This window comes from Zootoca vivipara, chromosome 12 (assembly GCF_963506605.1).
Source record: "Zootoca vivipara chromosome 12, rZooViv1.1, whole genome shotgun sequence".
Classification (NCBI taxonomy): Eukaryota; Metazoa; Chordata; class Lepidosauria; order Squamata; family Lacertidae; genus Zootoca; species Zootoca vivipara.
The window spans coordinates 45,221,120-45,245,586 of NC_083287.1; the positions used below are offsets into that span (position 1 = coordinate 45,221,120).

At 41.2% G+C, this 24,467-nt stretch overlaps 1 protein-coding gene across 2 annotated transcripts in view; it reads left to right on the plus strand.

Moving 5' to 3' along the window:
* Positions 1-254: 254 nt before the first annotated feature.
* The window catches only part of LARP4B (La ribonucleoprotein 4B), a 60,991-nt gene continuing 36,778 nt past the window's right edge, over positions 255-24,467 (plus strand). Inside the window, exon 1 of one of the 2 annotated variants that reach the window (XM_035129384.2) lies at positions 255-782. The gene's annotated coding sequence lies outside the window, so the exon portion shown is untranslated. The remainder of the gene's footprint in view (positions 783-24,467) is intronic. The other variant, XM_035129388.2, reaches the window with a different exon arrangement.

Consider the following 24,467-nt stretch of genomic DNA (forward strand, 5'->3'; position numbering starts at 1 on the left):
CGCTCACTCTCCGCGCGGCTCGCGTCACGTCACGCCGCGCCCCGCGCGCCGTCCCTGCCGCCGGCCAATCACACGCGGAGAAGGTTACCGGCCTATTTCCACCCCTCCTCTCTCCCTCCCGTCCCTGCTTCCCCCTTCCTACAGCCTCTCTCTTTCGCCTGAGCGGAGGGAGGAGATATAGAGGAGAAGGTGCGCGAGGCGTTTTTCGGGGAGGGGGGAGGGGGCGAGTCTCCAGGCGTCGACCAATATCTTCCGCCGCCGGAGGAGGGACTTCCGCCCGGAGCCGGAAGCGGGGCTCGTGGGTCTCCCTGGCGCTCTCTCTCTCTCTTTCCCTCGCGCTCCGTCTCTCTCTCTCTCTGTCTCTCCCTCTCATATGCGAGCGAATTGTCCCTGCTGCTTCTTGGCGCCCAGAAGCCCCGGGGCCCGGACACCCGCCGCCGCCGCCGCCCTCTCTTCCTCCTCCCGCCTCTCCGCGCCCTTCCCTCCCCGCTTGTCGCTCCACCTCCTCCTCGCCGCCGCCGCCGCCGCCGCCACTCCTCCTCCTCCCCCGCCTGGGTCCCGCTGCCGCCCCCCGCCGCCCTCTCTCTCTGTCTTTCTCTTTCTCTCTCTCTCTCACCCTTTCCTGGGATTCGGCAGCGGCGGCGGCGGAGGAACGAGAAGGAGGCGGCGGCGGAAGACGGAGGCCGAGAGAAGCAGCGGCGGCAGCGAAGGATCTCTAAGGCCGGCCTCCGAGCGCGATCCCTCCCGGCCCGCCGGGGCCTTGCTGGCTGTTGGCTTGACAGGTGAGTTGAGTAGGAATCGTTCAGTAGGAATCTAGTGGCAGCAGGGCCGCCGCCGCTGCCGCTTCCTCCCGTCACCGCCCCGAGCCGCCGCCATTTTCTCACCCGAGGCCGCTCGCGGTGGGGGGCGGGGCTGGCCGCTGCAGGGAACTGGCCCCGGTTTCGTGGCCTGATCCTACCGGGAGCTCCGCACTGCGTCGGCTTCGGCCTGGTCGCTGGGAGGGAAGCACTGGGCCCGGCGGCGCCGGCGGCATCTTCACGTGTTTAGTTTCGTTTCCTTCTCCCTCCTACACACTCGGATTTGGTGGGGGGGGGAGAAGGAGGGAGAGATCGCCCTTTTAAATTGATCCCGGGCTGGCCGAAAAAGTAGGGCACCCCACCCCCATTGGGGACCCGCCCCGAGCGAGAAGCCAAAGCTCACCCTCGCTTCGTTTCCTCAAGCTCCCCCCAAACCCCTACCGCCATAGTCCTCCTTGACTCACACCCTTATCTAAAGTTAAGAATTCAAACACACACGCCCTTCTTCCATACTTGCAATGGGTATGATTTAAGTGTGACAGGAGGGTGGCTTTCTACTGCTTTCTCAGCGTCTCGGACAAAACCGGGCCGTGATTTTAATTACTTGGCGACTTTTGCGGAACTTTAAAGCAGGCAGTGAGTTTGCTGCAGTTCAGTTGAACGGCTAGAGGTCTAGGAGGTCTTGTGTCTAAATGGTTGGCTCTCTGTAGCTCTGCATTTGAAAACATGGTAGAGATAGTCTGGGTCTGAAGTTCAGTACCTAAGAAGGTGGGAGTCTGAGCCTTGGTGATGGACTGAGGAAATATGTCAGTTGCGTTTACTGCGATGAAGTGGATTATGTGGTGGTGCTGCTTTTCTTTTCTTTTTTGCAACTGCCATACTTTTTGTGCTATTTATCCTAACCTAGGAGTGAGTTTTGGAACTCTTATGTTATGATGATACTTCATAACTGCTCCATTCCTGCCAACTTTCATCACTGCACAACCAGCTCAGCCTTTTGCTGCTAAGGATACTGTGTATAAGATCTGTAATAACAGAGCCATTTAATACCTACTCAAATAGGTTTCCTGTTACGCCATTTCTGGTTTCACTCTAGTTTCTCTAATTTAGCCATTTCAGGTGGCAACTAGGGTCTGTGTTGCTGGATGCTATTCATTTTTAATAAGTTTTGCCTAATAACATTGACCACTGTGATGGAGAAACCTGTGGCCTGCCACAACTCATTGGCAATAGTGACTTGGATAGATGGGAGTTGTGATCCTCCACATACTGATGGGCTAGTTGTTTCTTCCCTGACCTACAGACATTTGCTGAAAGTAAACTTTATGCAAATGCCTAGTCAACTGGTTACTCCTTTGAGGGTTTTGGGAGTTGTGACTTCAGCTTTTGTGTATAGATGTACTAACGGAGTACTTTGATAAAATGCTTTTTGGACAGTAGCATGGTTGCAATCACAATCTAGCTTGCAAATATGAGAGTAGACAGTATCTTAAATGTGGCTCATAGAGAGCAAACTATATTTTTTTCTAAGGTATGTAAAGGATTTCCTGTTTTGGTGTAAACATACTACATTTGCATCATAGGGTGGATCCAGACTAAGTTGGTTTCATTTTGTTCTCAATGAAATCTGGGACAAATTAATAATGACTTTACATATGTCCCGATTGATTTAAGTGCCACTCAAGGCTGGATCTAGCCTTTGTGTTCGACTGCCAGGATACAAATTCTCCGCTTTCTATCAGTTGTGAAAGTTTATGAAATAGATCCTTCTATCACAAGGCCTGAGTTTTGGTTCAGGACCAAAGCTGCAGGGACAGCGAGATTGAATTTTGGCAACCTTGAGATACAGAAGGTGAAGCCTGAATATTTTAGTTCTTTGTTTGTGGCTCATATGGTCTGGTTTTGTTGGACTTCATCAGAAGACTAAACAAATTTGTACTAAAAGCCTTTAGTCTGTTCAGACTACATGTGGCATCATTCTAAAGACATTTGCAAACCACTTCAATACAATTCTTCCTTGTGTCTCCATGGCTGGTGCTCTCTTCAAACTTTTCAGTGGAACCTAGTGGCTTTCTGGGTACAACCCTTCAGTTTAATGTAAAACATCTGCTTATTTATTGTTGTTGTTGTTGTTGTTATCACCACCCTCTCTAATGTAAAGCTGACTGTTGGAATTAAGCAGTAAACAATTGTGCTGAAGCGTGGACAGATCTCATTTCTTGCATCCCCCTTAAAAAAAACCAAGATCAATTGACAACCTTTTGGATTAATTTGTGTTTATATTCATGCAAACACCAAAATGCTGGGAAAATATAATTGTTAAGGGCCACACCATTAAGACACATTAGGCAATATATATATGGTATGATACCCTTTTATTGTCATCTTTCAGGCTTCACTACCTTCAAGCTGGATGGTTGTTAGTAGCCAGGACCCTGAAGATCATCAGGTCCAAGCCCCTGCCACAGATAAAGCATTTTGATGCAGATTTCTTTTAGGCAATTTAAGTGAGAGAATGGTCAGGATTAAGATTTCTGTTGTGCTGATGCCAGTATAATGTGGCAGAAGCAACATAATATTGTGTACTCCAGATTCAGAGCAGCATTGTGGCAATACTTTTCTGTGGCAGGGCTCAGCTCTGTAATATTCAAACCATGAACAAAATTACCTTTGAACATGTGCAGAGTAGAATTTCCCTTTAAATGAGTCACCAGAACACTGTTTGATATGAAATATTACTTCACAGGGTGTGCTTTCCTTACAAAGTTTTGAGCCATAGTTTTGTAAAAGAGTAGCTACAACATTTAAGAATAGAAAATCATTCCTGGTGTATGCATATTTACTGTACCTTTTCATAAAATTTGTGAGTGCTATATCTCTTTACTCAAGTTTTCCCCCCTCCTGAGAATAAGATTATAATGGATGACAGAATTAGAATGAGGCTTAAGGAAGAGAAGAATGTATTACTTACATAACGTATAGTATTGTCCAATCCTTCATATACATTGTACTTCCTTAGTTACTTTAAAGACAAGAGTTTTCTAAGGGGACAATGATACTAATGCTACAATATCATGGAGAACTCTACTCTTGAGTTGTGTTCAGCTGAGTAATTGGAATTAATGTGTCTTAAATTATGTCTGCTAATTTCAGTAGGACTCCTCTGGTTATGACTTAACTTGGACACGGCCCTTTGCCCTAACCCCATATAGTTCGCATATACATAGTTACAAAGCAGTAAAGTCCGACTCCTTCCTATGCCATAAACTCATAGGTAATTAGGAAAAAAGTGCGTTCCTTTTTTTCTCATTCTGCACTTTTCAGAAATACTAGCCTACCATACAGGATTTTTGTTTCAGGATTGCAAAACCAGCCCACATGTAGGAGGTGTACAGAACAGAAGGGTTAAGGAGGAATGCTTCCCTTGTGGCTGTCCTACGCTAGGAGAGTGTTAGAGTAAATGATCTCCTAGGTCCCTTCCAACTCATATAATTCTTTGTGGATATGATTGGTTGCCAGTAGCTTCAGTTGCATAGACTCCCATGTTTCTAGTCCAGTGAATAAACAGATCTGAGACATGGGTCCCCTCCTCTGTCACTGAAAGCCATCCAACTCCATACGGTGAAGCTTGAAATGAATCATAGGATACCATACCATACTGCCTAAATAATATATCTGTTGAGGGTTTGGCCTGTTATATTTGCACTTGTCTGAGCAAACATGGAACGCCCTGGTGGCCACTATTGGTTGAATTCGCTTAAATTTTGAGAAACCTATACCTACAACTCTCTGATCAAGCAACTTGTAATTGAACACGAGAAACTGACTGGAAAAGGAAAGGAAGCAATATGTCAGCACACCATTTAGAAATATAAGACATCATCTAAAATTTACATTACGCCTATTTGGGGTTAATTTGTTAAGTGAAAAATGCAGAGTAACCAAATCAACAACCATGTCAGGTAGGTTAAAGCTAAGAGACTGTGAGCTTCATTGCTGAGTGCAGATTTGAATCCTGGTCTTCTATATCCCAGACCAACACTCTTAACTACTACACTGTAGTGCAGGCATCCCCAAACTGCGGCCCTCCAGATGTTTTGGCCTACAACTCCCATGATCCCTAGCTAACAGGACCAGTGGTCAGGGATGATGGGAATTGTAGTCCAAAACATCTGGAGGGCCGAAGTTTGGGGATGCCTGCTGTAGTGTGTCCTTGTAGGAAATTACTGGTGCTAAACTGCAGGAGAGATAACACAAAATATTTAAGACAATTCTTGATAATAGAATAATGGTTACTTTTACTAACCATTTTAGCTTTTATTTTAAATCTTAGGTGATAAAGAGTACGGTACTGATTTTGTTAAATAGCAGTAATATTACATGGTATTGACCCAAAGTTCTGGTACAAGCAAAGTCGTTAAAATTTGCTTGTTTTACTTGGATCCAAATCGGAGAGTTTAAAAACGGTTTGGGCTCTTATGGTTTAGGGTTGAGGATACGTTAATGAATACTTCCTGGTTCAATGCTGCTGGACTATTAATTGTTTCTAATGAAATACAGCAACTGAGATTTTATCCCTCTTTCCAAATATATTGTTCCTTTTTCTAGATGTCTGCTTTAGCCTGTTGATACCCAGAATTATTTTTTTCTACTTGAGAAACATTGGAAGCCTCTTCAACCCTTAAAGTGAGCAATGGCTATCTATTCTATCAATGTAAGAGCTATGCTGACTACAAGTGTTAGAAATAAGTCAGGAGCATTTTGCAACTTGTGCGTGTGCAGTTGTAACCACATGGAGATCTCTGGGTGCCTGGTTGGCGATTGGGGAAAGCAAAATGTCACTTAGAGAAAGATCTGAAATATTTTAACTGAAGCTTGAATTTGTTTTATTCTGGATTATTTTATTTTATCTTTTAATGTGTTGTAAACCACTTTGAGATTTGTTCTTTAAAAGATAAAGAGGTGTAGAATTGATGCTGCTGCTGATAATGATAATAACAATTAATAAAGAATAAGTGCATTTAAAAATGCACCTAGACATTCCATTGCAGCGACTATAACCCATCTGTAAGGTACCATTTGGCAATTATATATTTCTAACATTGCTGACTCGGTAGCGGCGGTATTGTTTGATTCAGGCTCTGTGATGGAGGCCAAATTTGGCTGTAAACAACAGAACTACATGGGTGCAATTCGTTTTGTTTCGTTGGAAATTGAAAATGTAAGAGTTATTTGTGAAGGACTGTAGCTCAGAGCATCTGCTTTGTATGCAGATTCAATCCCTGGCATTTCCATTAGGACTGAAAATTCCCCTGTGCTTGAAACCCTGCAGAACCAGGTCCAATCAGTGTAGACAATACTGAGCTAGATGGTCCAATGGTCTAGCTTGGTATAAAGCAGCTTCCTATATTTTGTGTCTTAAGGAAAGCATAATACAGTCATACTTTGGTTTCCGAACAGCTTAGTTCTCAAACGTTTTGGCTCCCGAACGCCGTAAACCCAGAAGTGACTGTTCCGGTTTGTGAACTATTTTTGGAAGCCAAATGTCTGATGGGGCGTCCATGGCTTCCGATAGGCTGCAGGAGCTTCCTGCAGCCAATCAGAAGCTGCACTTTGGTTTTTGAATGTTTTGGAAGTTGAATGGACTTCCAAGGTACTATTGTAGTATGAATATCTTTTTCTAGACCTGGCGAAATAAAACAAGTAAAAAATAATAATGCAGTGAATATTATGTGATTTCAAAATATTGTTTGGGATCCAAAGAGCTGATTAGGCTCATGCAAACAGATTGTATTAGCCTACTGTTTTGTTTTTTACTTTCACTGGCTAACCCCATGCCTTCTTAAAAATGTATTTTGAAGTTTGCCGTATAGTATTGTGGGAGTGATGTTTGTGGGCGGAAGTCTAAAGAAGTTTCCCTTCTTTGGCTTCTTGGTACACCTTCAAGTCATTGTTAAACAAAAATCCACCTGTTGTTCGGATTGCTATAGTTTTACTCTTTTGAGAGCTGCTCTGTGTAAATGCAAGTGTTGGGTCATTGTGCGTAAATCACTTGACTCCTGAAACTGTTGCTACACCAAGTTGCAAAATGGGAAATGCAGGGTTGGAAGAGTGGCATGAGGATCTTTGACAATCATGTTTTAGTTATAAATACATGCTTGCACAGAATGCATGTGTATGGCTTGTATTGTCTTTAAGTGGCAGGCAAGCTAGAACATTTGAGGAAATAGGCTGAAATTCTGCTTCAGTATGTGTGACACTGGGAGCAAGTACATGAACAGTCATCAGTGGTGGCAAACTAATTGCCAGAAATACTTAACAGAGGAAGCTATCTTTAAACATTAGACTTCTAAGGTATGTGTAATTGAGAGAACGTATGTGTCACCCAAACAAAAACTTGGTTTAGCTTTTGACAAAACATGTTAGTCAAATGCATAACACATTGAACACTGTTTTCCGAACTTGAAGCCTATGAAAATATCCAATTGTGCAACTTGTATGCTAAATTATAAATGTTGGTCTAGGCTACTGCCTCTCCTGTACAAAAGTCTAGGTAAGTTTAGCACAAGCTAGGAATTTTGTATTTTCATATGCGCAGTAATGTCAGCTTTATATATTCCGTAATCAGACTGTCTAGAATAGAGTTCTGTAATACTAAAATTTAACCTGTTTGAAACAGGCAAAACTACGGTATTTAACACTTCTACAAAGGATCACTTTGTGTGTGCTTTAATTGTGGCATTGCCCTAGGTGCCTCTAATGAAAATTGATACAATAAATGAGAAGTTGTTCGAAAAATCAAAAGCCAAACTTGTAACTTGGTAGGCAGATCTGAGCATGACAGATCAAAAGTCAGACTAGTGGTGACCCTGTTCATTTTAAGTTTACATCTACACTTTCAGGAAGTTGGTCTGATTTATTGGCTACAGCATGATTTTGCTGCTGTGGTGTGCTGCATGGCCAAATGATCTGCTATGGACATACAAAGCTCAAACTTTGAGAACAAGCTATATAAGCCAGTGGAAGAAATTGGTGCAGATTTTGGTTGACTAACATAAATTATTTTTCAGAGCCTGAAAGTTAGAAAACCTTTTATAGTAGGCTTACTAGTATTTCAAAGACACATTGTTAAAATTCTGTAGTGCATATACCGTAAATCTGGATAGGTAACTGGAACACTCTTTTTGAATCACCACTCATGTTTTCTTGCTATTGTGTCATCCCTGCAGTTCTCCCGCTTCTTTTTCGTATTTTCCTTCTTTAAACCGAGAAGCAAAATGAGCCTTTTCTAGTATTGTAGAATGATTTCCAGTGACAACACCATTCCCTTATGTTTAAACAGAAAAGAACATTGATTTCCTTGTTAGCAAAGCTGTTTAAATCTTGACACCAGTTGCCTGTATGGTGAGGTTCCAGCTATCACTATGTCTTATTTTCGGGGTATGGCTTATATTCCTTGAATGCTTAAAAATCCTGCTACGGCTTATTTTATGGCTACGTCTTATTTTCGGAGAAACAGGGTACTTGCTGGTGAAGTATGCTGAACTGAATTGTACTGAGTTGTCCTCCCCATTCTCTCATTGATTAAAATTGAAGGGCAGGGTGGTCCAAAACAGGGCCCGATGATTGCATGTGGTCCTTGAGGTCTTGGCCCTCTGCAACATTTGACACACCATCCCTTCAGCTGCTCTTCTGCTGCCTTCCCAAAGGCAGGTAAGGGAGTTGCTGGGCTAGAGTCGTCTCGCCTCTTTCCCAAAGCTCATTTACCACTTCCCCAGCTTTGGGAAGGAGATAGGAGACCGCTAGGACCCTGCCAGAGCCTTGTGCCTCTTTCTCAAAAAACAGTGACTGACTCACTCACTTACCTCTTACTCGGCTTTGGGAAGGCAGTGTGAGGGCTGGGGGAGGGGCATCAAATTTTGGGCTCACTTCTCCCCCCCCCCAACAAGCCAGTGTGCAGCCTGCAGGTTCCATATAAGAGTACTCTTGAGGCTCACTTGCTATGAAAATAGATATAGGGATTTACATTTAGATCCCATCACATCCTTAATGACTACTTGAAGTGCGATACAAAACTTTCATTGCTTCATAAGCTGACGGTTGTTGCCACCATTGTACTTCATGAACACTGCAACAAATTAAGCAACAATATAAAGGACAGGCTTTTCCTTGGTAGTGAAAAACAAAGAGCTCAAGATTTCCTAAATGCTACTTAAGCAACTGTCAGAAAGATATTGCTAGTCAGTAGTGTGTGAGCTCAAGCAGGCAATCTGTAATGGACAGGGCCTTAGCATAACTGGAAATACTTGGTTGCATGTTGAAAACTCAGGCTACTTATAATAGCAAGTATCTGAAACTATCAACCTCAGTTGACCCAGAACAGCTTGATTAGCCTGACTAACCAACCCTCTCCTAGCATGCTATGAGGTTCAGTCACTGCTCAGTGCGTTAGTGAAAAAGGTATACAAATGTAACTAAAATTTGTTTCCACAAAGGAAATTGTTGCATCCTGCTTGGAGGGTAAAGTAATTTTCTTGGAGGATGATATGCTTCCTAGTTTGTTATTTCTCTCCTTGAAATAATTTCGAACCAGATTTTAGTATAGGAACTTTAAAACACAGTCCATCTAGTACATGGGTAGGGAAGCTTTTCGGCTTCATGGACCAGATCCTGCTGGAACAGGATTGCACAGCCAATGCAGGATTAAACTCTTTGCTCACATTTATGAGCCGACGTCGGCAGTGATGTCTGCTGGTGGGCAGGTGGCTTTGGGAAAATGACCTCATGGGTGAAATTGCACCCTCTAGCAGACCAAGATTCTCCCCCAAACCTGGAGGTTCCTTGCCTGTGATCTAGCAGAAAACATTATAGTTTGAACTTTAGGTGCAATGCTAATAGCAGCAGGGCACGTTTTATGTTTTTAGCTTTAGGAAACCCCAGATGAGCAGGAAGTGTAGCATGTTAGTAATGACAAGCTACCATACTTGTTTGAAAAGCAAGTAATTCATGTCTTCCTGCCAAGCAGTGGTGCAAATGTTTGCTACAATAGTCATAATTAATCATTCCCAGTTCCACATATGATTGATATACCGCTTCTTTTTTAACCAAGGCATCTAATAGAAACAAAGCCTACCCTGTTTGTATTGCCACACGCTGCTCATCAATATGGTATTCCTTAACATGAGTTGAGTTCAAGCTTCTTAAAGTCACACCCTTATTTCAAAACCCAGTAGGCTCAAAAGCTAATTATGATATCAAATTGAAAGACCAGTTCTACCTTTGAAGTCCAGCTATTCCTCAGAGTGCCTTTTTATCATCTTTGTCTGATATACCTGCTGTGACTCTACCTGGCTGGAAGTACACTGGCCACAGTTACTTATGCCCCAGTAACTTCTTGTTAAGCCTCGCTGTGTTTTGTAATTAGGACTGCCTTTGAAAATAGCCTGCAACTTAACTCGTCCAAAGTATGACTGCAAACTGCAAGATTTCAATCATATTTGTACCAGTGCTTTATCAAGTGCACTGGCTCCAGTCCATTATGAGGCCAAATTAAAGAGGGCATCTGAAAGATTGCTGCCTTCTACATGTACTGACCTGAATGTTAATGTCCTCTTCACAGACCTTCTTTTGGTGCCCCTGCCAAATAAGTGAGCAGGATGACTAGCGGTGACTCAGTGGGCCTCCTTGGTGCTGGCATCCCAGTCGTAGAATGCCCTCCCCGATGAGGCTTGCCTGGCACTGCCTTTATGGTCATTTTGGTGCCAGAGGAATACTAGTTTTGAGGATCCTTAAAAGTTGTACATTGTAACACTGTTTACTTGCTATATTTTTTTATCCATGCTGTAAAACTGGCTTTATCTGGAACTCCTTTAGCTCTGCTTGGGCATTGTATTCCAAATCAGTGTTAGAAACTGAGATATATAAGCTAGGCGCCAAATGGCTCCTTAAACCAGGGTTACAGTCGCCAACGTCTGGTTGCCATTTTGGGGCCAGATGGTCTTTCAATAAGACTTTTTGGTTCCTGAAATTCATTCTGATTGTACAGATAAAATATGATGGATAGAATTCTACAGGATGGGGTATTAGTGTGTGAAAATAGCCAAGGATCCCCTGGCATGCACCTCCAGATGGTGGAGACGTAAGGCACCATCCTGGCCACCAGGCATCTTCACTGGGTCGCAAGTGGCTGATAGTCAGCTGCAAAATGTGCATGGCACCTGGCAAATATCAAATGCTGTTCCAAATGTGTGAAGAGGCCTATGCACCAACCACACATATACAGTGAGCGCATGATTGGCATTAGTCTGACGAGGGTGCTTCTACATACCGCTCCACTTGCTTTCTATGTAGCATCTTGCCTGATGAAGAAATGTAGAGAACTAACATTTTGGTTGGTTCTATTGAAGGTATTGCTCAGCTGTAGATCTTGACCTGTAAAAAAAACCCTCCCCTCGGGGTTCTTATCCCTAGGTTGCAAATACTAGGCCAGGCATCCCCAAACTCGACCCTCCAGATATATTTTGACTACAATTCCCATCATCCCTGACAAAACATCTGGAGCACTGAGTTTGGGGGTGCTGCCTAGCGACCTTTCACATGTTTGATACCCACAACTCCCTAAGACCTGAGCAGGGCTCTTTTTCGCTGGAGCTGTTTTATAATATTATATTTTACTATAACAGTGTTACTAGGTGGCCTACATAAATTCCATGAATAGAATAAAATGATAAATATAACCACACTGAAATTCCTGTATGATAAAGTAGTGTAATTCTATGAGGCACCAAAATTTTCTCATTTTCTTTCTCATTTTACACTAAATTCTTTTAAAAGGGGAAGCAACCTTGACTCTCATTAAACATCCATGGAATTGTTAGAATTTTTATGAATGAGCAGAAAAGTTATTCAGAAACTGGTGTGGTGATGCTAGAGGGGAAATGCAGAAGTTGTCCTGCCATGTTTCCTGTTATGCCCAGTCTTTTAAATATGTAGTCAAAGGGAACAAAACGCTTTTATGCTAAAAAGGGCCTAAATTCCTGTTTCTCAGATCTAATGAAGTTTGTGAAACTCGTACAGCTGCTTGGCCTTGCCTGGAACAAACACTATACGGTACATTGGCCTCACTATAAAAAATTTTTTTCTTCCAGTAGCACCTTAGAGACTCATACCAATGACATACGAAAGCTCATACCAATTACAAACTTAGTTGGTCTCTAAGGTGCTACTGGAAGAAAAAAAAAGTATTTTGTTTCGACTTCGCCAGACCAACACGGCTACCTACCTGTAACTTGGCCTCACTATGTCGTTGAACTTAGATTAGCATTCTCATTAACAAGTTGCATGGCTGCCATTGCCAACCCATAGTGTTGGTGACTCGCAGCCTCTGACTTGCATATTCTCCAGTGAGTCTACTATGTCAACATTAGAAAAATGTTCATAAGAGATGCTCAGTTCATTGCTGACTGAATTTTTGTAAACTGTTGAGCCCCATTTTGGGCAAATTTTAAAGGTTACTTCTGTTGGTTGGTTTTCTGTGTTTGTGATCATTATCACTGAAAAGAGCTCTTCCCTCTTACATACCTTTTCCTTGCCCTGAGGCTGATTCAAAGGGGAAGATGGAAGTGAACTTTAATTAGTCATTTGCACTTGTAGCAGCTGCCAAGAAAGAAAAAGCCACCCTGGAAACTTTTTTCTTATGGAGTTCATCTGGGGGCTCTGTTTGAGGGGTTGTGGGATTCAGTTTCCTAGTACAGTACTCAGAGAGCAGCCATTACTTCACATGTTCCTGAGTTGATTCCGGGTAGCATAGAAGAAGTTCTGCTTGAGTTTACGGCAAACTCTGTTTTATATTAAAGGAAGTAAACTTGTGCAGAAGAGGCATGGGTTTTGTTAACTTACGAATCACTAACATAGTTTTGTGATAAATGGTTGCCAGCTTGAGGTTTTTCTAACATTAACAGTTAAAACCTGTGAAGAGGAATCATTGATGAAAAGGCTCTTATGCAATGTTTCCTATGTGCTCTTTTTTGCCTCTTTAAAGTTGTGCCAAAAGGATACCCACATATTCATTTCATTTTGGGGTTTCTTTCCTGCTTTTTAGACTTGTAACCCCAGCATTCCTGGTCTTTTTCCTGTTTTACAGTGTCTGTGCATGTTGACTTGGAAATTAGTTATGCTATATTCAGTAGAAATTACTTCCGTATAAATTGTTAGAATTGAAGCCTTGGGGTCTAAGTTACGTTGATTTTTAAAAGTTTTGTTGTGCACTGTTTTTGTTTTATTTAAAAAATCTAGACTATAGCATAAGTGGTGTATAAGATAATAACAAAATAAAGCACGAGTTCTAAAAACAAAGCATTTCAGCAAACTCTGAAAGCGTTGAAATCATTTTTACACATTCTAAAAACAATATAACAATTTGTTCAAATACATGATTGCATATAGATGTTTGGGGATCCCTTCTGTGAAGAGCTGTTCGATTGTTTTGTAGTCTTGGATGATACTGAAACAGGCAATTTGCAGGTGCATGTTCCAGAGAGAAATGGGCGGGTAAATACTTCCATCCTGTTGACAATGCTATACTGAAATATATATTCAGAATTGTCAGGCAAAGTAATTTAAGTTCAAAATACAAAGTTGTTGGGTTTTTTTTTTTTGTCACGTCTGTGACATACCTTTGAAATTCATAGCTTCTGTGAGATGTGTTATAGGTAGCAACATGATGGTGTGGGAAAGGCAAGCTTCTGTAGTTAGTATATTCTGATTTACAAGGCTATGGTAACTTTAGTTCCGGGAGCTGAGAGTGTTCCAATTTGTTTTGGAAATAAAATTAAGTGGCTTTTTTGTTTGTTTGTTTTAAAATCAAAGCTATCCATTCAGCATCAAATTACTGAATTTTGTAACCGTAAGCAGGGTAAATGAGTTGGAGGCTGTTACAAAATTAACAAGTTAGTGTGGAGTCTGGTAAAGCTAAGTCTGAAGATATAGAAATTGATCCTTTGTGTTATAGAAACTAGGACAGGATACTTCTTGTAACAAACATATCAAACCCTTAACATATAGCTGGGTCAAGCTCTGTAGTTCAGTTGCATTCCTTGCTTCTTGGTCCCATTTGATCTGTGTTTCATTAATGTACTCAGGATTGCAGCTTAAAACCTTAATTTCTTTAACTGCTGTATCCAAACCAAAAGAAACACTATCTTGAATAAATGGAGTAAAATGAGACTGGCTTTTACTTTAGATAACATCACCTGAAGAAAAAAAAAAAGTTAGTGTGATATACAATTGGGCTCATGTGCAATTAGTCTTGAAAATGTTTGGTTATTACACTGTGCAGCTCTAATAATTTCGGGTGTCTTATAATAAAATCAGTAAGATTATTCTTGAAAGATGACTTGCAGAGGTATTGCTCAGATTAATTGTTTTAGGCCAGGAAGAGTGTACGTGCGGGTGTGCCTATGTGTTTTGAAAATGAAAGTTTGCTTTTGGTATACAGTATATTTCAATATAGAAACTACCATATTATTTCACTCCATAAGGCGCACCTGACCATAGGACACACCTAGTTTTTAGAGGAGGAAAACAAGGAAAAAAAATTGCTTTCTTGAATTGTCCTAGGCATAGCAGCCAACTCCTAGAGGCCTAGGTGCCTTCGCCCCCCTCCATTAAATATTTGAGGAAGTCATTCCCCCCCCCATGTTGATGGGCATTGTCATTCATATAGTGTGCATGCACTTTGTCTTGAGGTCAATTGCAGCGGTTCTCAACCTGTGGGTTCCCAGATGTTGTTGGACTACAACTCCCATCATCCCTCAACTCCAATCATCCCTGAGCTCTGGCCTTGCTAGCTAGGGGTGATGGGAGTTGTAGTTCAACAACATCTGGGGACCCACAGGTTGAGAAAGGCTGATACGGTATGTGAAGTGGGGCTTCCTTGCCCCTCCCCCAATATTTTATGCAAGTTCAAAGAGGGAGGGAGGGAAGGAAGGGATGAGGGAGAAAGAAAGAGAGACAAGGAAGGAAGGCTCTGGCTCTCGCCTTCGCGGCTCTGGTTCTGGCCTCCGCTACATAGGACACACGGGCTTTCCCCCTTCCTTTTTGGGAGGGAAAAAGTGCGTCTTATGGGGCAAAAAATATGGTAAGCTTTGTAGTCCCTACACTAGTGTGAACTCAAGTCATCTGGGCAAAATAACTGCTGGAGCAAAATAACTGCTGGGGAGACCTTTCTGTTGCACATTTACTTGTGTGCAGAGGTGTTTCCATTTCCCTTTTGGTTTCAGCCTCCTGTGCGGCTAAAAACACTCTGAAAGATCTCCTGATCCTCTGGAATCAGTTTTGAATGAAGAATTAGAAGAAGAGAAATTAATGATAACCCTAGCCTAGCACAAGTGCAAGTACCTTCTGCTTCTGCAGCTCAGTCATTTTGGAACCAAGCCGTCAAGTTTGAAATTTATGATTTTATACTTTAAAAACTTTATTGTGAAATAAAGTATAATAAAGTTGAACATTATTTATAAATTTATATAATTCATAAGAGAATAAAGTTGAATTCTGCCAGTGAACCTGTTGAGCTTGACATCTGGAGTTTTGTCATGTTTCTTTCCCGTATTCTAGTCAAACTTTTTCAGCTGAAAAGTGATGCACTTCTCCAGATGGGTGTATTTTTAGAGCAAACTTCATCTTGTGTTAAAATTGAAAATGTTGCTTAAATATTCGGTGTGATTAAGCAGTGTTCTCTGTGCTCTCTATTAAGGTAAGCAGTTTCACATAGTGGTGCAGGAATCCTGCAAGAGAAAGTATGAATGAAAACTTTTCAAAGAGCAGGCTTTAGAGTTTTCAGCGTGTTGGAATCCTTTCACTTGATCAAAGCTGCATTTTAAAATCCATTGTTAATACCTCATTTCAGGTTATACCACCTTCCCATGTAGTTCCTCAACAGAAACTTGCTGCTAATGACAGTTCAGCAAAACTGATGAGTCACCAAGCTAATGCTTTCCAAAACAGCTTGATTATTAGTGTTGAGGCATTGAGATTTTATGCTTAAATGGGCAGCCATTCTTGGTTGGATATTTCAGTTTATCCCTTATTGAGGGAGCAGAATAGAGCAAAGCTAAACAATGGTTGACCCATAGCTGCCAAGTTTTCCCTTTTCTCGCGAGGAAGCCTATTCAGCATAAGGGAATTTCCCTTAAAAAAAGGGAGAACTTGGCAGCTATGGGTTGACCTGAACCTTTGAATCGGTGCCAGAATGCTAGTTCTATTATTTGCTGCCTTAGAAGTGTTGAGCATTGATGAAGCCCCTAGGAAATGGCTTTACATTGGGCAGTAATGCTTGTTCTTGAACCTGCAGCTTGTCTTCCTGAAATAAATACTATTTTATTAGAGAAGGAAGACATTAAGAAGGCCTTTTTCATAAGGGACTGAAATCAAATTGGATTTGGTTTAAGCAAACATAAGAATCAATTTGGCATTCTTGCTTCACTCCTGCCTTTGGCTAATGTTGGGGGGGATGGGAATAGCTGGTTATAGCAAGTTTCTTGGATTAAATTTCCCTGTTCTTACCTTGGAGCTGATTGCAAGGGAAATCATTTTTGAAAACCTTATTTATTTAATTCAACCTCGTTCAGATCTTGTTTTCCAGAGATCCTTGTTAGTAAAGGGTTTGTCCCTGTGTTGTGATGAAATCGCTTTCAGTAATTTAACTGTACAAGCCAAAGTGTCACAATACGCAGTTGGTTCCTGTATCATGGATTTTACTGAAGTTGCGTAATAATGACTTAAGAAGCAAGTATGTAGTCCAGTTTTGTCATTGGGGTGTCTATAAATGGTCTCTGCTGCAGTCACTCTGAGCCAGAGGCTTATGATACTTAAGTTGGCAGGTGGTGTTAGCGTAGTTTCAGGCCCTAAATAACAATCAATGTGCTGAATCATAAAACACAATGCAATTAAGAATATAAAAATAACAATTGCCTATCATGCCTAATGGCTGATTTTGAGTACTGGCATCCTGATGCATTATTGGTAGCAAACTGGACTGGTAATGGTTTCTTAGAAGGGACTGTGGTAGGGTAACACTGCAGCTTCCCTTCTCACCAGATTTCAGCACCACGTGATGGGAGATAAAAGCCAGGCTGCATCATAAAGGGTGTGAGGACGCAGCTGTTTAGGATCTTCCTGGACTTTTGTGACTTTCTATTGGAAATGAAGGGTAGTGTTTGCCCTGACAGTGAAGCATGGACAGTGGAGGAAGGGTACTGTGCCAGCAGCCACTACACAGATTTTTCCTCATTTCATACCATTTTACCTTATTGTGTTTGGGCTTCTCCCAACTTTTCTATCATTGACAGTCCCGGGGCGGCAAGGGGTTCAACATAAGGGGTTCAACTGGCAAGTGATGGGCTGCACCTCACAAAGGTTGGGAGGAATGTTTTTGCCACGAAACTCAAAAACCTCATCAGGAGGGCTTTAAACTGACTTATGTGGGGGAGGGAGACAGTGGTCCTGAAGGTAGGAGTCTATCAAGTGCTGAAGATGACCATACAAATGTCAAGGACCAAATGGAGCAAACAGCACACAGACCTAGTGGTGGGAGGAAAATATCCTTAAATAAGAGACATGGGGGAATGATCAATGGTCTTCAATGTCTGTATACTAAGCATGGGAAATAAACAAGATGAACTTGAGCTCTTGGTACAGCAAACTAAATATGACATAATAGGCATCACTGAAACCTGGTGGGATGAGTCTCATGACTGGAATGTAGTAATAGAGGGATACAATCTATTTCAGAGAAATAGACCAAACAGGAAAGGAGTAGTAGTAGTGTTATATGTCAGGGATGTGTATACCTGTGAAGAGATCCAGGATTTAAAATTTCAAAGCCAAATTGAGAGTATCTGGGTCAGAATTAAGGGAGAGAAAAATAACAGTGATCTCATTGTGGGAGTTTACTATAGATCCCCAAGCCAAACTGAGGACACAGATGATGCCTTCCTGGAACAGATGACCAAGCATTCGAAAGGAAGTGAGATAGTAGTAATGGGGGATTTCAACTATCCTGATATTTGTTGGATGTCAAACTCAGCCAAGAGCATAAGGTTGAACAGATTCCTCACTGGCCTTGCAGACAATTTCATTGTCCAGAAAGTGGGAGAAGCAGCAAGAGGATCAGCCATTTTAGATCTGGTCCTAACCAATAGTGATGACCTGGTTAGTGGGGTAGAAGTGGCAGGATCATTAGGTGGGAGTGATCATGCTCTTCTGGAGTTTATTATTCAGCGGAAAGGAGCAACCAAGCATACTAAGACTCAAATCCTAGACTTTAAGAAAACCGACTTCAGAAAACTTGGGGAAATGCTGGTTGAGATCCCATGGACAGAAATACTAAAAGGGAAGGGAGTTCATGATGACTGGGAGTTTGTTAAAAGGGAGATATTAAAAGCACAACTTCAGGCAATACCAATGAGACGGAAACAAAAAGGTGCCAAAAGAAGCCAGGGTGGCTATCTAAAGAACTTTTAACTGAGTTGAGATTTAAAAGGGATATGTACAAAACCTGGGAAAAGGGGGAAATCACCAGAGAGGAATTCAAACAAATAGCCAGCACGTGTAGAGACAAAGTCAGAAAAGCTAAAGCACAGAATGAACTCAGGCTTGCTAGAGAGGTTAAAAGCAACAAAAAGGGCTTTTATGGGTATGTCCGTAGCAAAAGGAAGAACAAGGAAACAGTGGGGTCACTTAGAGGAGAAGATGGTGGAATGCAAACAGGGGATAGAGAAAGGGCAGAACTCCTCAATGCCTTCTTTGCCTCAGTCTTCTCCAAAAAAGAAAACAATGCCCAACCTGAAGAATATGGAGCAGATGATTCAGCAGGGGAAACACAGCCCAGAATAAGTAAGGAGGTAGTACAAGAATACTTGGCTAGTTTAGATGTATTCAAGTCTCCAGGGCCAGATGAACTACATCCAAGAGTATTAAAAGAACTGGCAGAGGTGATTTCAGAACCACTGGCAATAATCTTTGAGGATTCCTGGATAACAGGCGAAGTCCCAGCAGACTGGAGGAGGGCAAATGTTGTCCCTATTTTCAAAAAGGGGGAAAGAGAGGACCCAAACAATTACCACCCAGTCAGCCTGACATCAATACCAGGAAAGATTCTAGAGCAGATCATTAAGCAAACGGTCTGTGAGCACCTAGAAAGGAACGTTGTGATCACTAAAAGTCAGCATGGGTTTCTGAACAATATGTCATGTCAGACTAATCTGATCTCATTTTTTTACAGAATTACAAGCCTGGTAGATGAAGGGAACGCTGTGGATGTAGCCTATCTTGATTTCAGCAAGGCCTTTGACAAGGTGCCCCATGATATTCTTGTAAAGAAGCTGGTAAAATGCGGGCTAGACAAGGCTACCATTCAGTGGATTTGTAACTGGCTGACTAATCGAACCCAAAGGGTGCTCATCAATGGCTCCTCTTCATCCTGGAGAGAAGCGACTAGTGGGGTGCCACAGGGTTCTGTCTTGGGCCCAGTCTTATTCAACATCTTTATCAATGACTTGGATGATGGGCTTGAGGGCATCCTGAGCAAGTTTGCAGATGACACTAAATTGGGAGGGGTGGCTAATACCCCAGAGGACAGGATCACACTTCAAAATGACCTTAACAGATTAGACAACGGGGCCAAAGCAAACAAGATGAATTTTAACAAGGAGAAATGTAAAGTACTACACTTGGGTAAAAAAATTGAAAGGCACAATTACAGGATGGGAGACACCTGGCTTGAGAGCAGTACATGTGAAAAGGATCTAGGAGTCTTGGTAGACCATAAACTTGACATGAGTCAGCAGTGTGATGCAGCAGCTAAAAAAGCCAATGCAATTCTGGGCTGCATCAATAGGAGTATAGCATCTAGATCAAGGGAAGTAATAGTACCACTGTATTCTACTCTGGTCAGACCTCACCTGGAGTACTGTGTCCAGTTCTGGGCACCACAGTTCAGGAAGGATACTGACAAGCTGGAATGTGTCCAGAAGAGGGCAACCAAAATGGTCAAAGGCCTGGAAACGATGCCTTATGAGGAACGGCTTAGGGAGCTGGGTATGTTTAGCCTGGAGAAGAGAAGGTTAAGGGGTGTTATGATAGCCATGTTGAAATATATAAAAGGATGTCATATAGAGGAGGGAGAAAGGTTGTTTTCTGCTGCTCCAGAGAAGCGGACATGGAGCAATGGATTCAAACTACAAGAAAGAAGATTCCACCTAAACATTAGGAAGAACTTCCTGTTCAGCAGTGGAATTTGCTACCAAGGAGTGTGGTGGAGTCTCCTTCTTTGGAGGTCTTTAAGCAGAGGCTTGACAGGCATATGTCAAGAATGCTTTGATGGTGTTTCCTGCTTGGCATGGGGTTGGACTGGATGGCCCTTGTGGTCTCTTCCAACTCTATGATTCTATAAGTTGATCATTAAAAGTGAACTATGAGCACCATGTCTTTACTATTTACAAGTAAAGAAATCATCCCCCAGACAAGCAGCAGCAGATGCACAATAATTGACATCCCTTTTAAAACAAAAAACTATCTCATTGCCATGCATCAAAAGTGATAGACACACTCCAGTAAGCTGAATTGCACAGGGAGCATGACTCTTGAATGAAGGTCTTAATTTTCCTCCTGGGTGCATATCCGAAATGATTGAATAGAAGCTCAAAATTCTTTAATTTCTAAACTTTCATTGAGCACTATGGGAGAAATTTTGATACTGCCACTGTATTTTAAAAGCTATCTGAATTTTTTTAGTCTTTTTCTTTACTTTGGTGGTCTCCTAGCCACTACTTTGTGGTACAGTCAATGAGAGAAGAGCTAATAAACATCAGTATGTGCTTTGTTTTTGTGTTTAAAAGAAAAATCCTCTGAGGCTGCTTCTTGAACTTTGAACCAGGGCAACAGCCATTAGACTTTGTCTGTTATGCACCTAGAATGCTGAGTTGTCTTTGGCAAAACCACAAAGCTGTTGGATTGTTCAGCTCTGTCACAGCTATTTGTATTGTCCAGAGCACTCTGACCATGTTCAATTAAATGCAAGTTCTGTACAAATGTGATCCAAAATGGATTCTTTGTTGTTGTTCTTCTTGTTGTTTGTTGTTGAAGGCTGCTAAATGTATTATCTGGAGTAGCTTGGAAGGCCTCATCCCTTTAGATGACCTACTATAATAAGAGAACTTTTTTTTAATTAAATACAACCAATAATGTGACGATAGGAGCTTTGCTTTGGAAGCTACTGCAAACCTCAGCAGTGAAAAATTTAAGCTGTAGAGACATCCATTAGGCGTCGGATTGTTACGTTATCACTAGAGTTAGACTATCATCTACAGAGGCTTAGCTTCTGAAGCAGGGTGGATTTGATTTAAATCAAACTGATTTAAATCACGATTTAAATAACTAGTCAGTAAGGCTTGATTTAAATCATAGTTTTCTACATAAAGACTAATTCTTGCTGGTATAACTTTAATATGCAAGTAGATGAAGATTTTTAGAATAACAACTTTTCATATTAGTTTTTTATCCCCAGTTTAATAGGTTAATCATTCATATTTGGACAACTTTACTGTTGTACTTAGGAAGGAGAAAAATAATCATTACCTTAATAATAACAATTTAAATAGATTTATTCAACTGAAACAATAACATTACAGCATATGCTTTTTGCTTAAACAAACATCCATGTTTGTTAACTAATTTGGCTAAACAAAAACAATATATATATATTTTAAGAAACTTACACTGTCAGCCCAGCCTACACATGAAAAACTTAAATACTGTCCACTCCAAACAATCAGAAAAATATTGTTTCTATTCTATTCACTAAACTTCTTGAAACTTAGCACTGAAGGGGTTGTTTCTGTATTCATAGGTTTGTAGAACAATAGGATTAAGGTCTTTTTCTCAACTCTGTTCATGTTATAACATTTTTGCTGGGAAGAAGAGGCATGTGATCTCTGTTGAGTCAAATTCAGTTTTGAGAACTGCAAAAGTAAACCAAGCACCTGTGATAATATCTTGTAGGCAGAGAAACTGCCCAATAATCTTACAAAAATCTCTGGAAGAGCATGACATTGTGAATGGATTAATGGGATTTATTTACCCCCAAAATTAAACATATACAACCTTATTCTACATAATTAAAAAACTAATCTTTATTTCATGATGGAATAACCTTTGGGTGGTAATATATTTTCCTCAAAAAGCATTTTATTTAAAAAAAATCCAATTTAAATCAAAAAAATCCGATTTTTAAAAATTTTTTTAAAAAATCATTGATTTTTATCCACCCTGTTCTGAAGCACAGTTCTTATTGTCACAGTACTGACCACATCTTCAGTAAGCTCTCTTTCCTAAAAGATACAGAGGTTGTCAACCTGGTCCCAACCACCCACCAGTGGGCGTTTCAGGATTCTAGGTGGGCGGTAGGGGGTTCTACGGCACAAGCTGAATCCTCTTTCTATCGAGCACTGGTGGGCGGTAAGGAAATATACCATCAAGAAAAGATGCATTAGTGAGCGGTAGGTATAAAAAGGTTGACTACCCCTGGTTTTAATGGTTAAATGAGTCTGTTTCCCTACCTTCTCTCTCAACTTGAAGCCAAGGATAAACTAGAACTGGGGGCCCAGCCAGATCACTAGAAGAAGCTAACATTCTTTCCAAGACTGAGCATGGAATAGAGTGGCAGTGGCTGGTGTAAAAAATAGAAATTGTGTGGCACTCAGCTCTCAAAAGCTGAGTGCTGGTAGCTTAGCATCTGTCTGATCCCTCCTTGAGGCAGGGAGGACAACTGCAGTGGCAGCTTGCTAGACGTAGAGATATTTAAAAAACTTAAACCAGTAATTCCAGTACTAAGTGGTAGAGTGCACTAGTGTGCCATGACAAGTTTGTTTGTTGGTATCATGTAGTATAAGGTTTCCACCCACTTACCCTGAGAGGCGACTGTCTTCAGTCACTTTACTTTCTGAGTTGGTTATGGCTTTTTCTAATAAGCTGCCATCAGGGTGGGTATTTGTGTCATTCCTTTGCATAAAATGACATTTTTAAATGTGTGTGTCCACTGCAGAACTGTCTGCCTTCAGAGGATGGGCCCACAACAAGTAAATTTTTAGAAAGGAATAGTCCTAACATGTTTAAGGGATGGTTGCCTATCATTGACTTCTTATTTTAAAGACAAACTTCATTTTTTTTATTACACCGGGGAAAAATAACTCTCAGAATATTCATTTCTGCAATAAGCAGTTCATGTTATGCTACTAGTGAGAATGGAGTATATTTTGTGATTTTACTATTTTATATGGTTTTGGTTTATTGTACTTCTATTGTACCTTTATTTGGTACTTTGAGGGCCTTTGGCCCCCAAAACAGTATATCAATAAACTATAATGGAACACTGATTTCCTCCATGTAACTAACTGAACTTTGCACAAGTCTCTCACAGATTGGGAAGTCTCATCCAGTAACTAAGGAGCAACTTATATTTTTTTTAGAGAAAGAAGTGAAGCCTAATCTCCATTTGCAACAACAGCAGCAGGTGGGTCATGCCCCCCGCCAAGTCCTTAGTAAAACTGTTCTAGATACAATCCAAATTATTTGGGAGACCCAAATTATCTGCTACATGTAAAAGTTGCAGGTGGATTTCAGATTTCATCATAGGCAGTACTTGATTGCAACCAGCAGTTTGTCAAGTCCTGTACATGTCTGTACAGTTTTTTTCATCTTTGAAGATGGAAAACTGGGTCACAACCAATAGAAGTTGAATTAGATGCCCTTCGAAGCCCTTCCAAAATATCTGCTCTTACAGGATACTTCCATGAATATGAGGAAGGAACCACACTAAGATGTCTGTAACTCTGAACTTATATCCTGTTTAATACAATTTGCCAGCTACAGTTTTTTGTGGCCATTTCTGGAAGCTGCCATTTTGGAGTTTTCATTATTAAGTACCATTAGCTGACGTCTGATCCTGGAGCTTGGAACAGACAAGCTGAAAGGCCTAGGAAAGTGGGGTTAAGTAGTCGTGACAGAGGAAAGAAGGGACTGAGGACATGAAAGCAAGCACAGCAAAACAAGTGATTGGATTCAGAAGAGGCAGTTGTCCAGAAGAAAGATGATGAGGGTAGGAGATGGGAATCAGGATCTGAAAAAATGAGGAATCACATATCTGAAATACCTAGGTAGATATTTGACTGCAGGCCTCTTGTACATTTAATGTTTTAGTTGTTGTTAATAAGGACAGAGTGAAAAGTATTTCCATACTGTATTGCCCTTGAAATGGACAATGTTTACAGCACTGTCTTGGAATATGAGAGGGAGCTGAGAAAATCTCCACCTCCTGAATCTAAACATTTCTTGGCTACTGTGTAGCTGCTGAAAACAGATGCCTGCTAGCTGTGCAAGGTGTAATGTGGTCTGTTAATGATATACAAACTGCTAACATCAAAAGGGAGAATAAACAGTACTCTAGAGCCGCTTCCTATTCAGAGATGCACTTTCTCCCTAGGCAGAGGGTGGTGAGAATGAAAGAGTTGCTGGCATCCTTTCAGTAGCTTATTAACCCAAAAAAAGTTTTTGCTGGCAGGATGTTTACCTCTGTATAGCAATTATGATAGTGAAAGGGAACATCTTAAGTGGCAA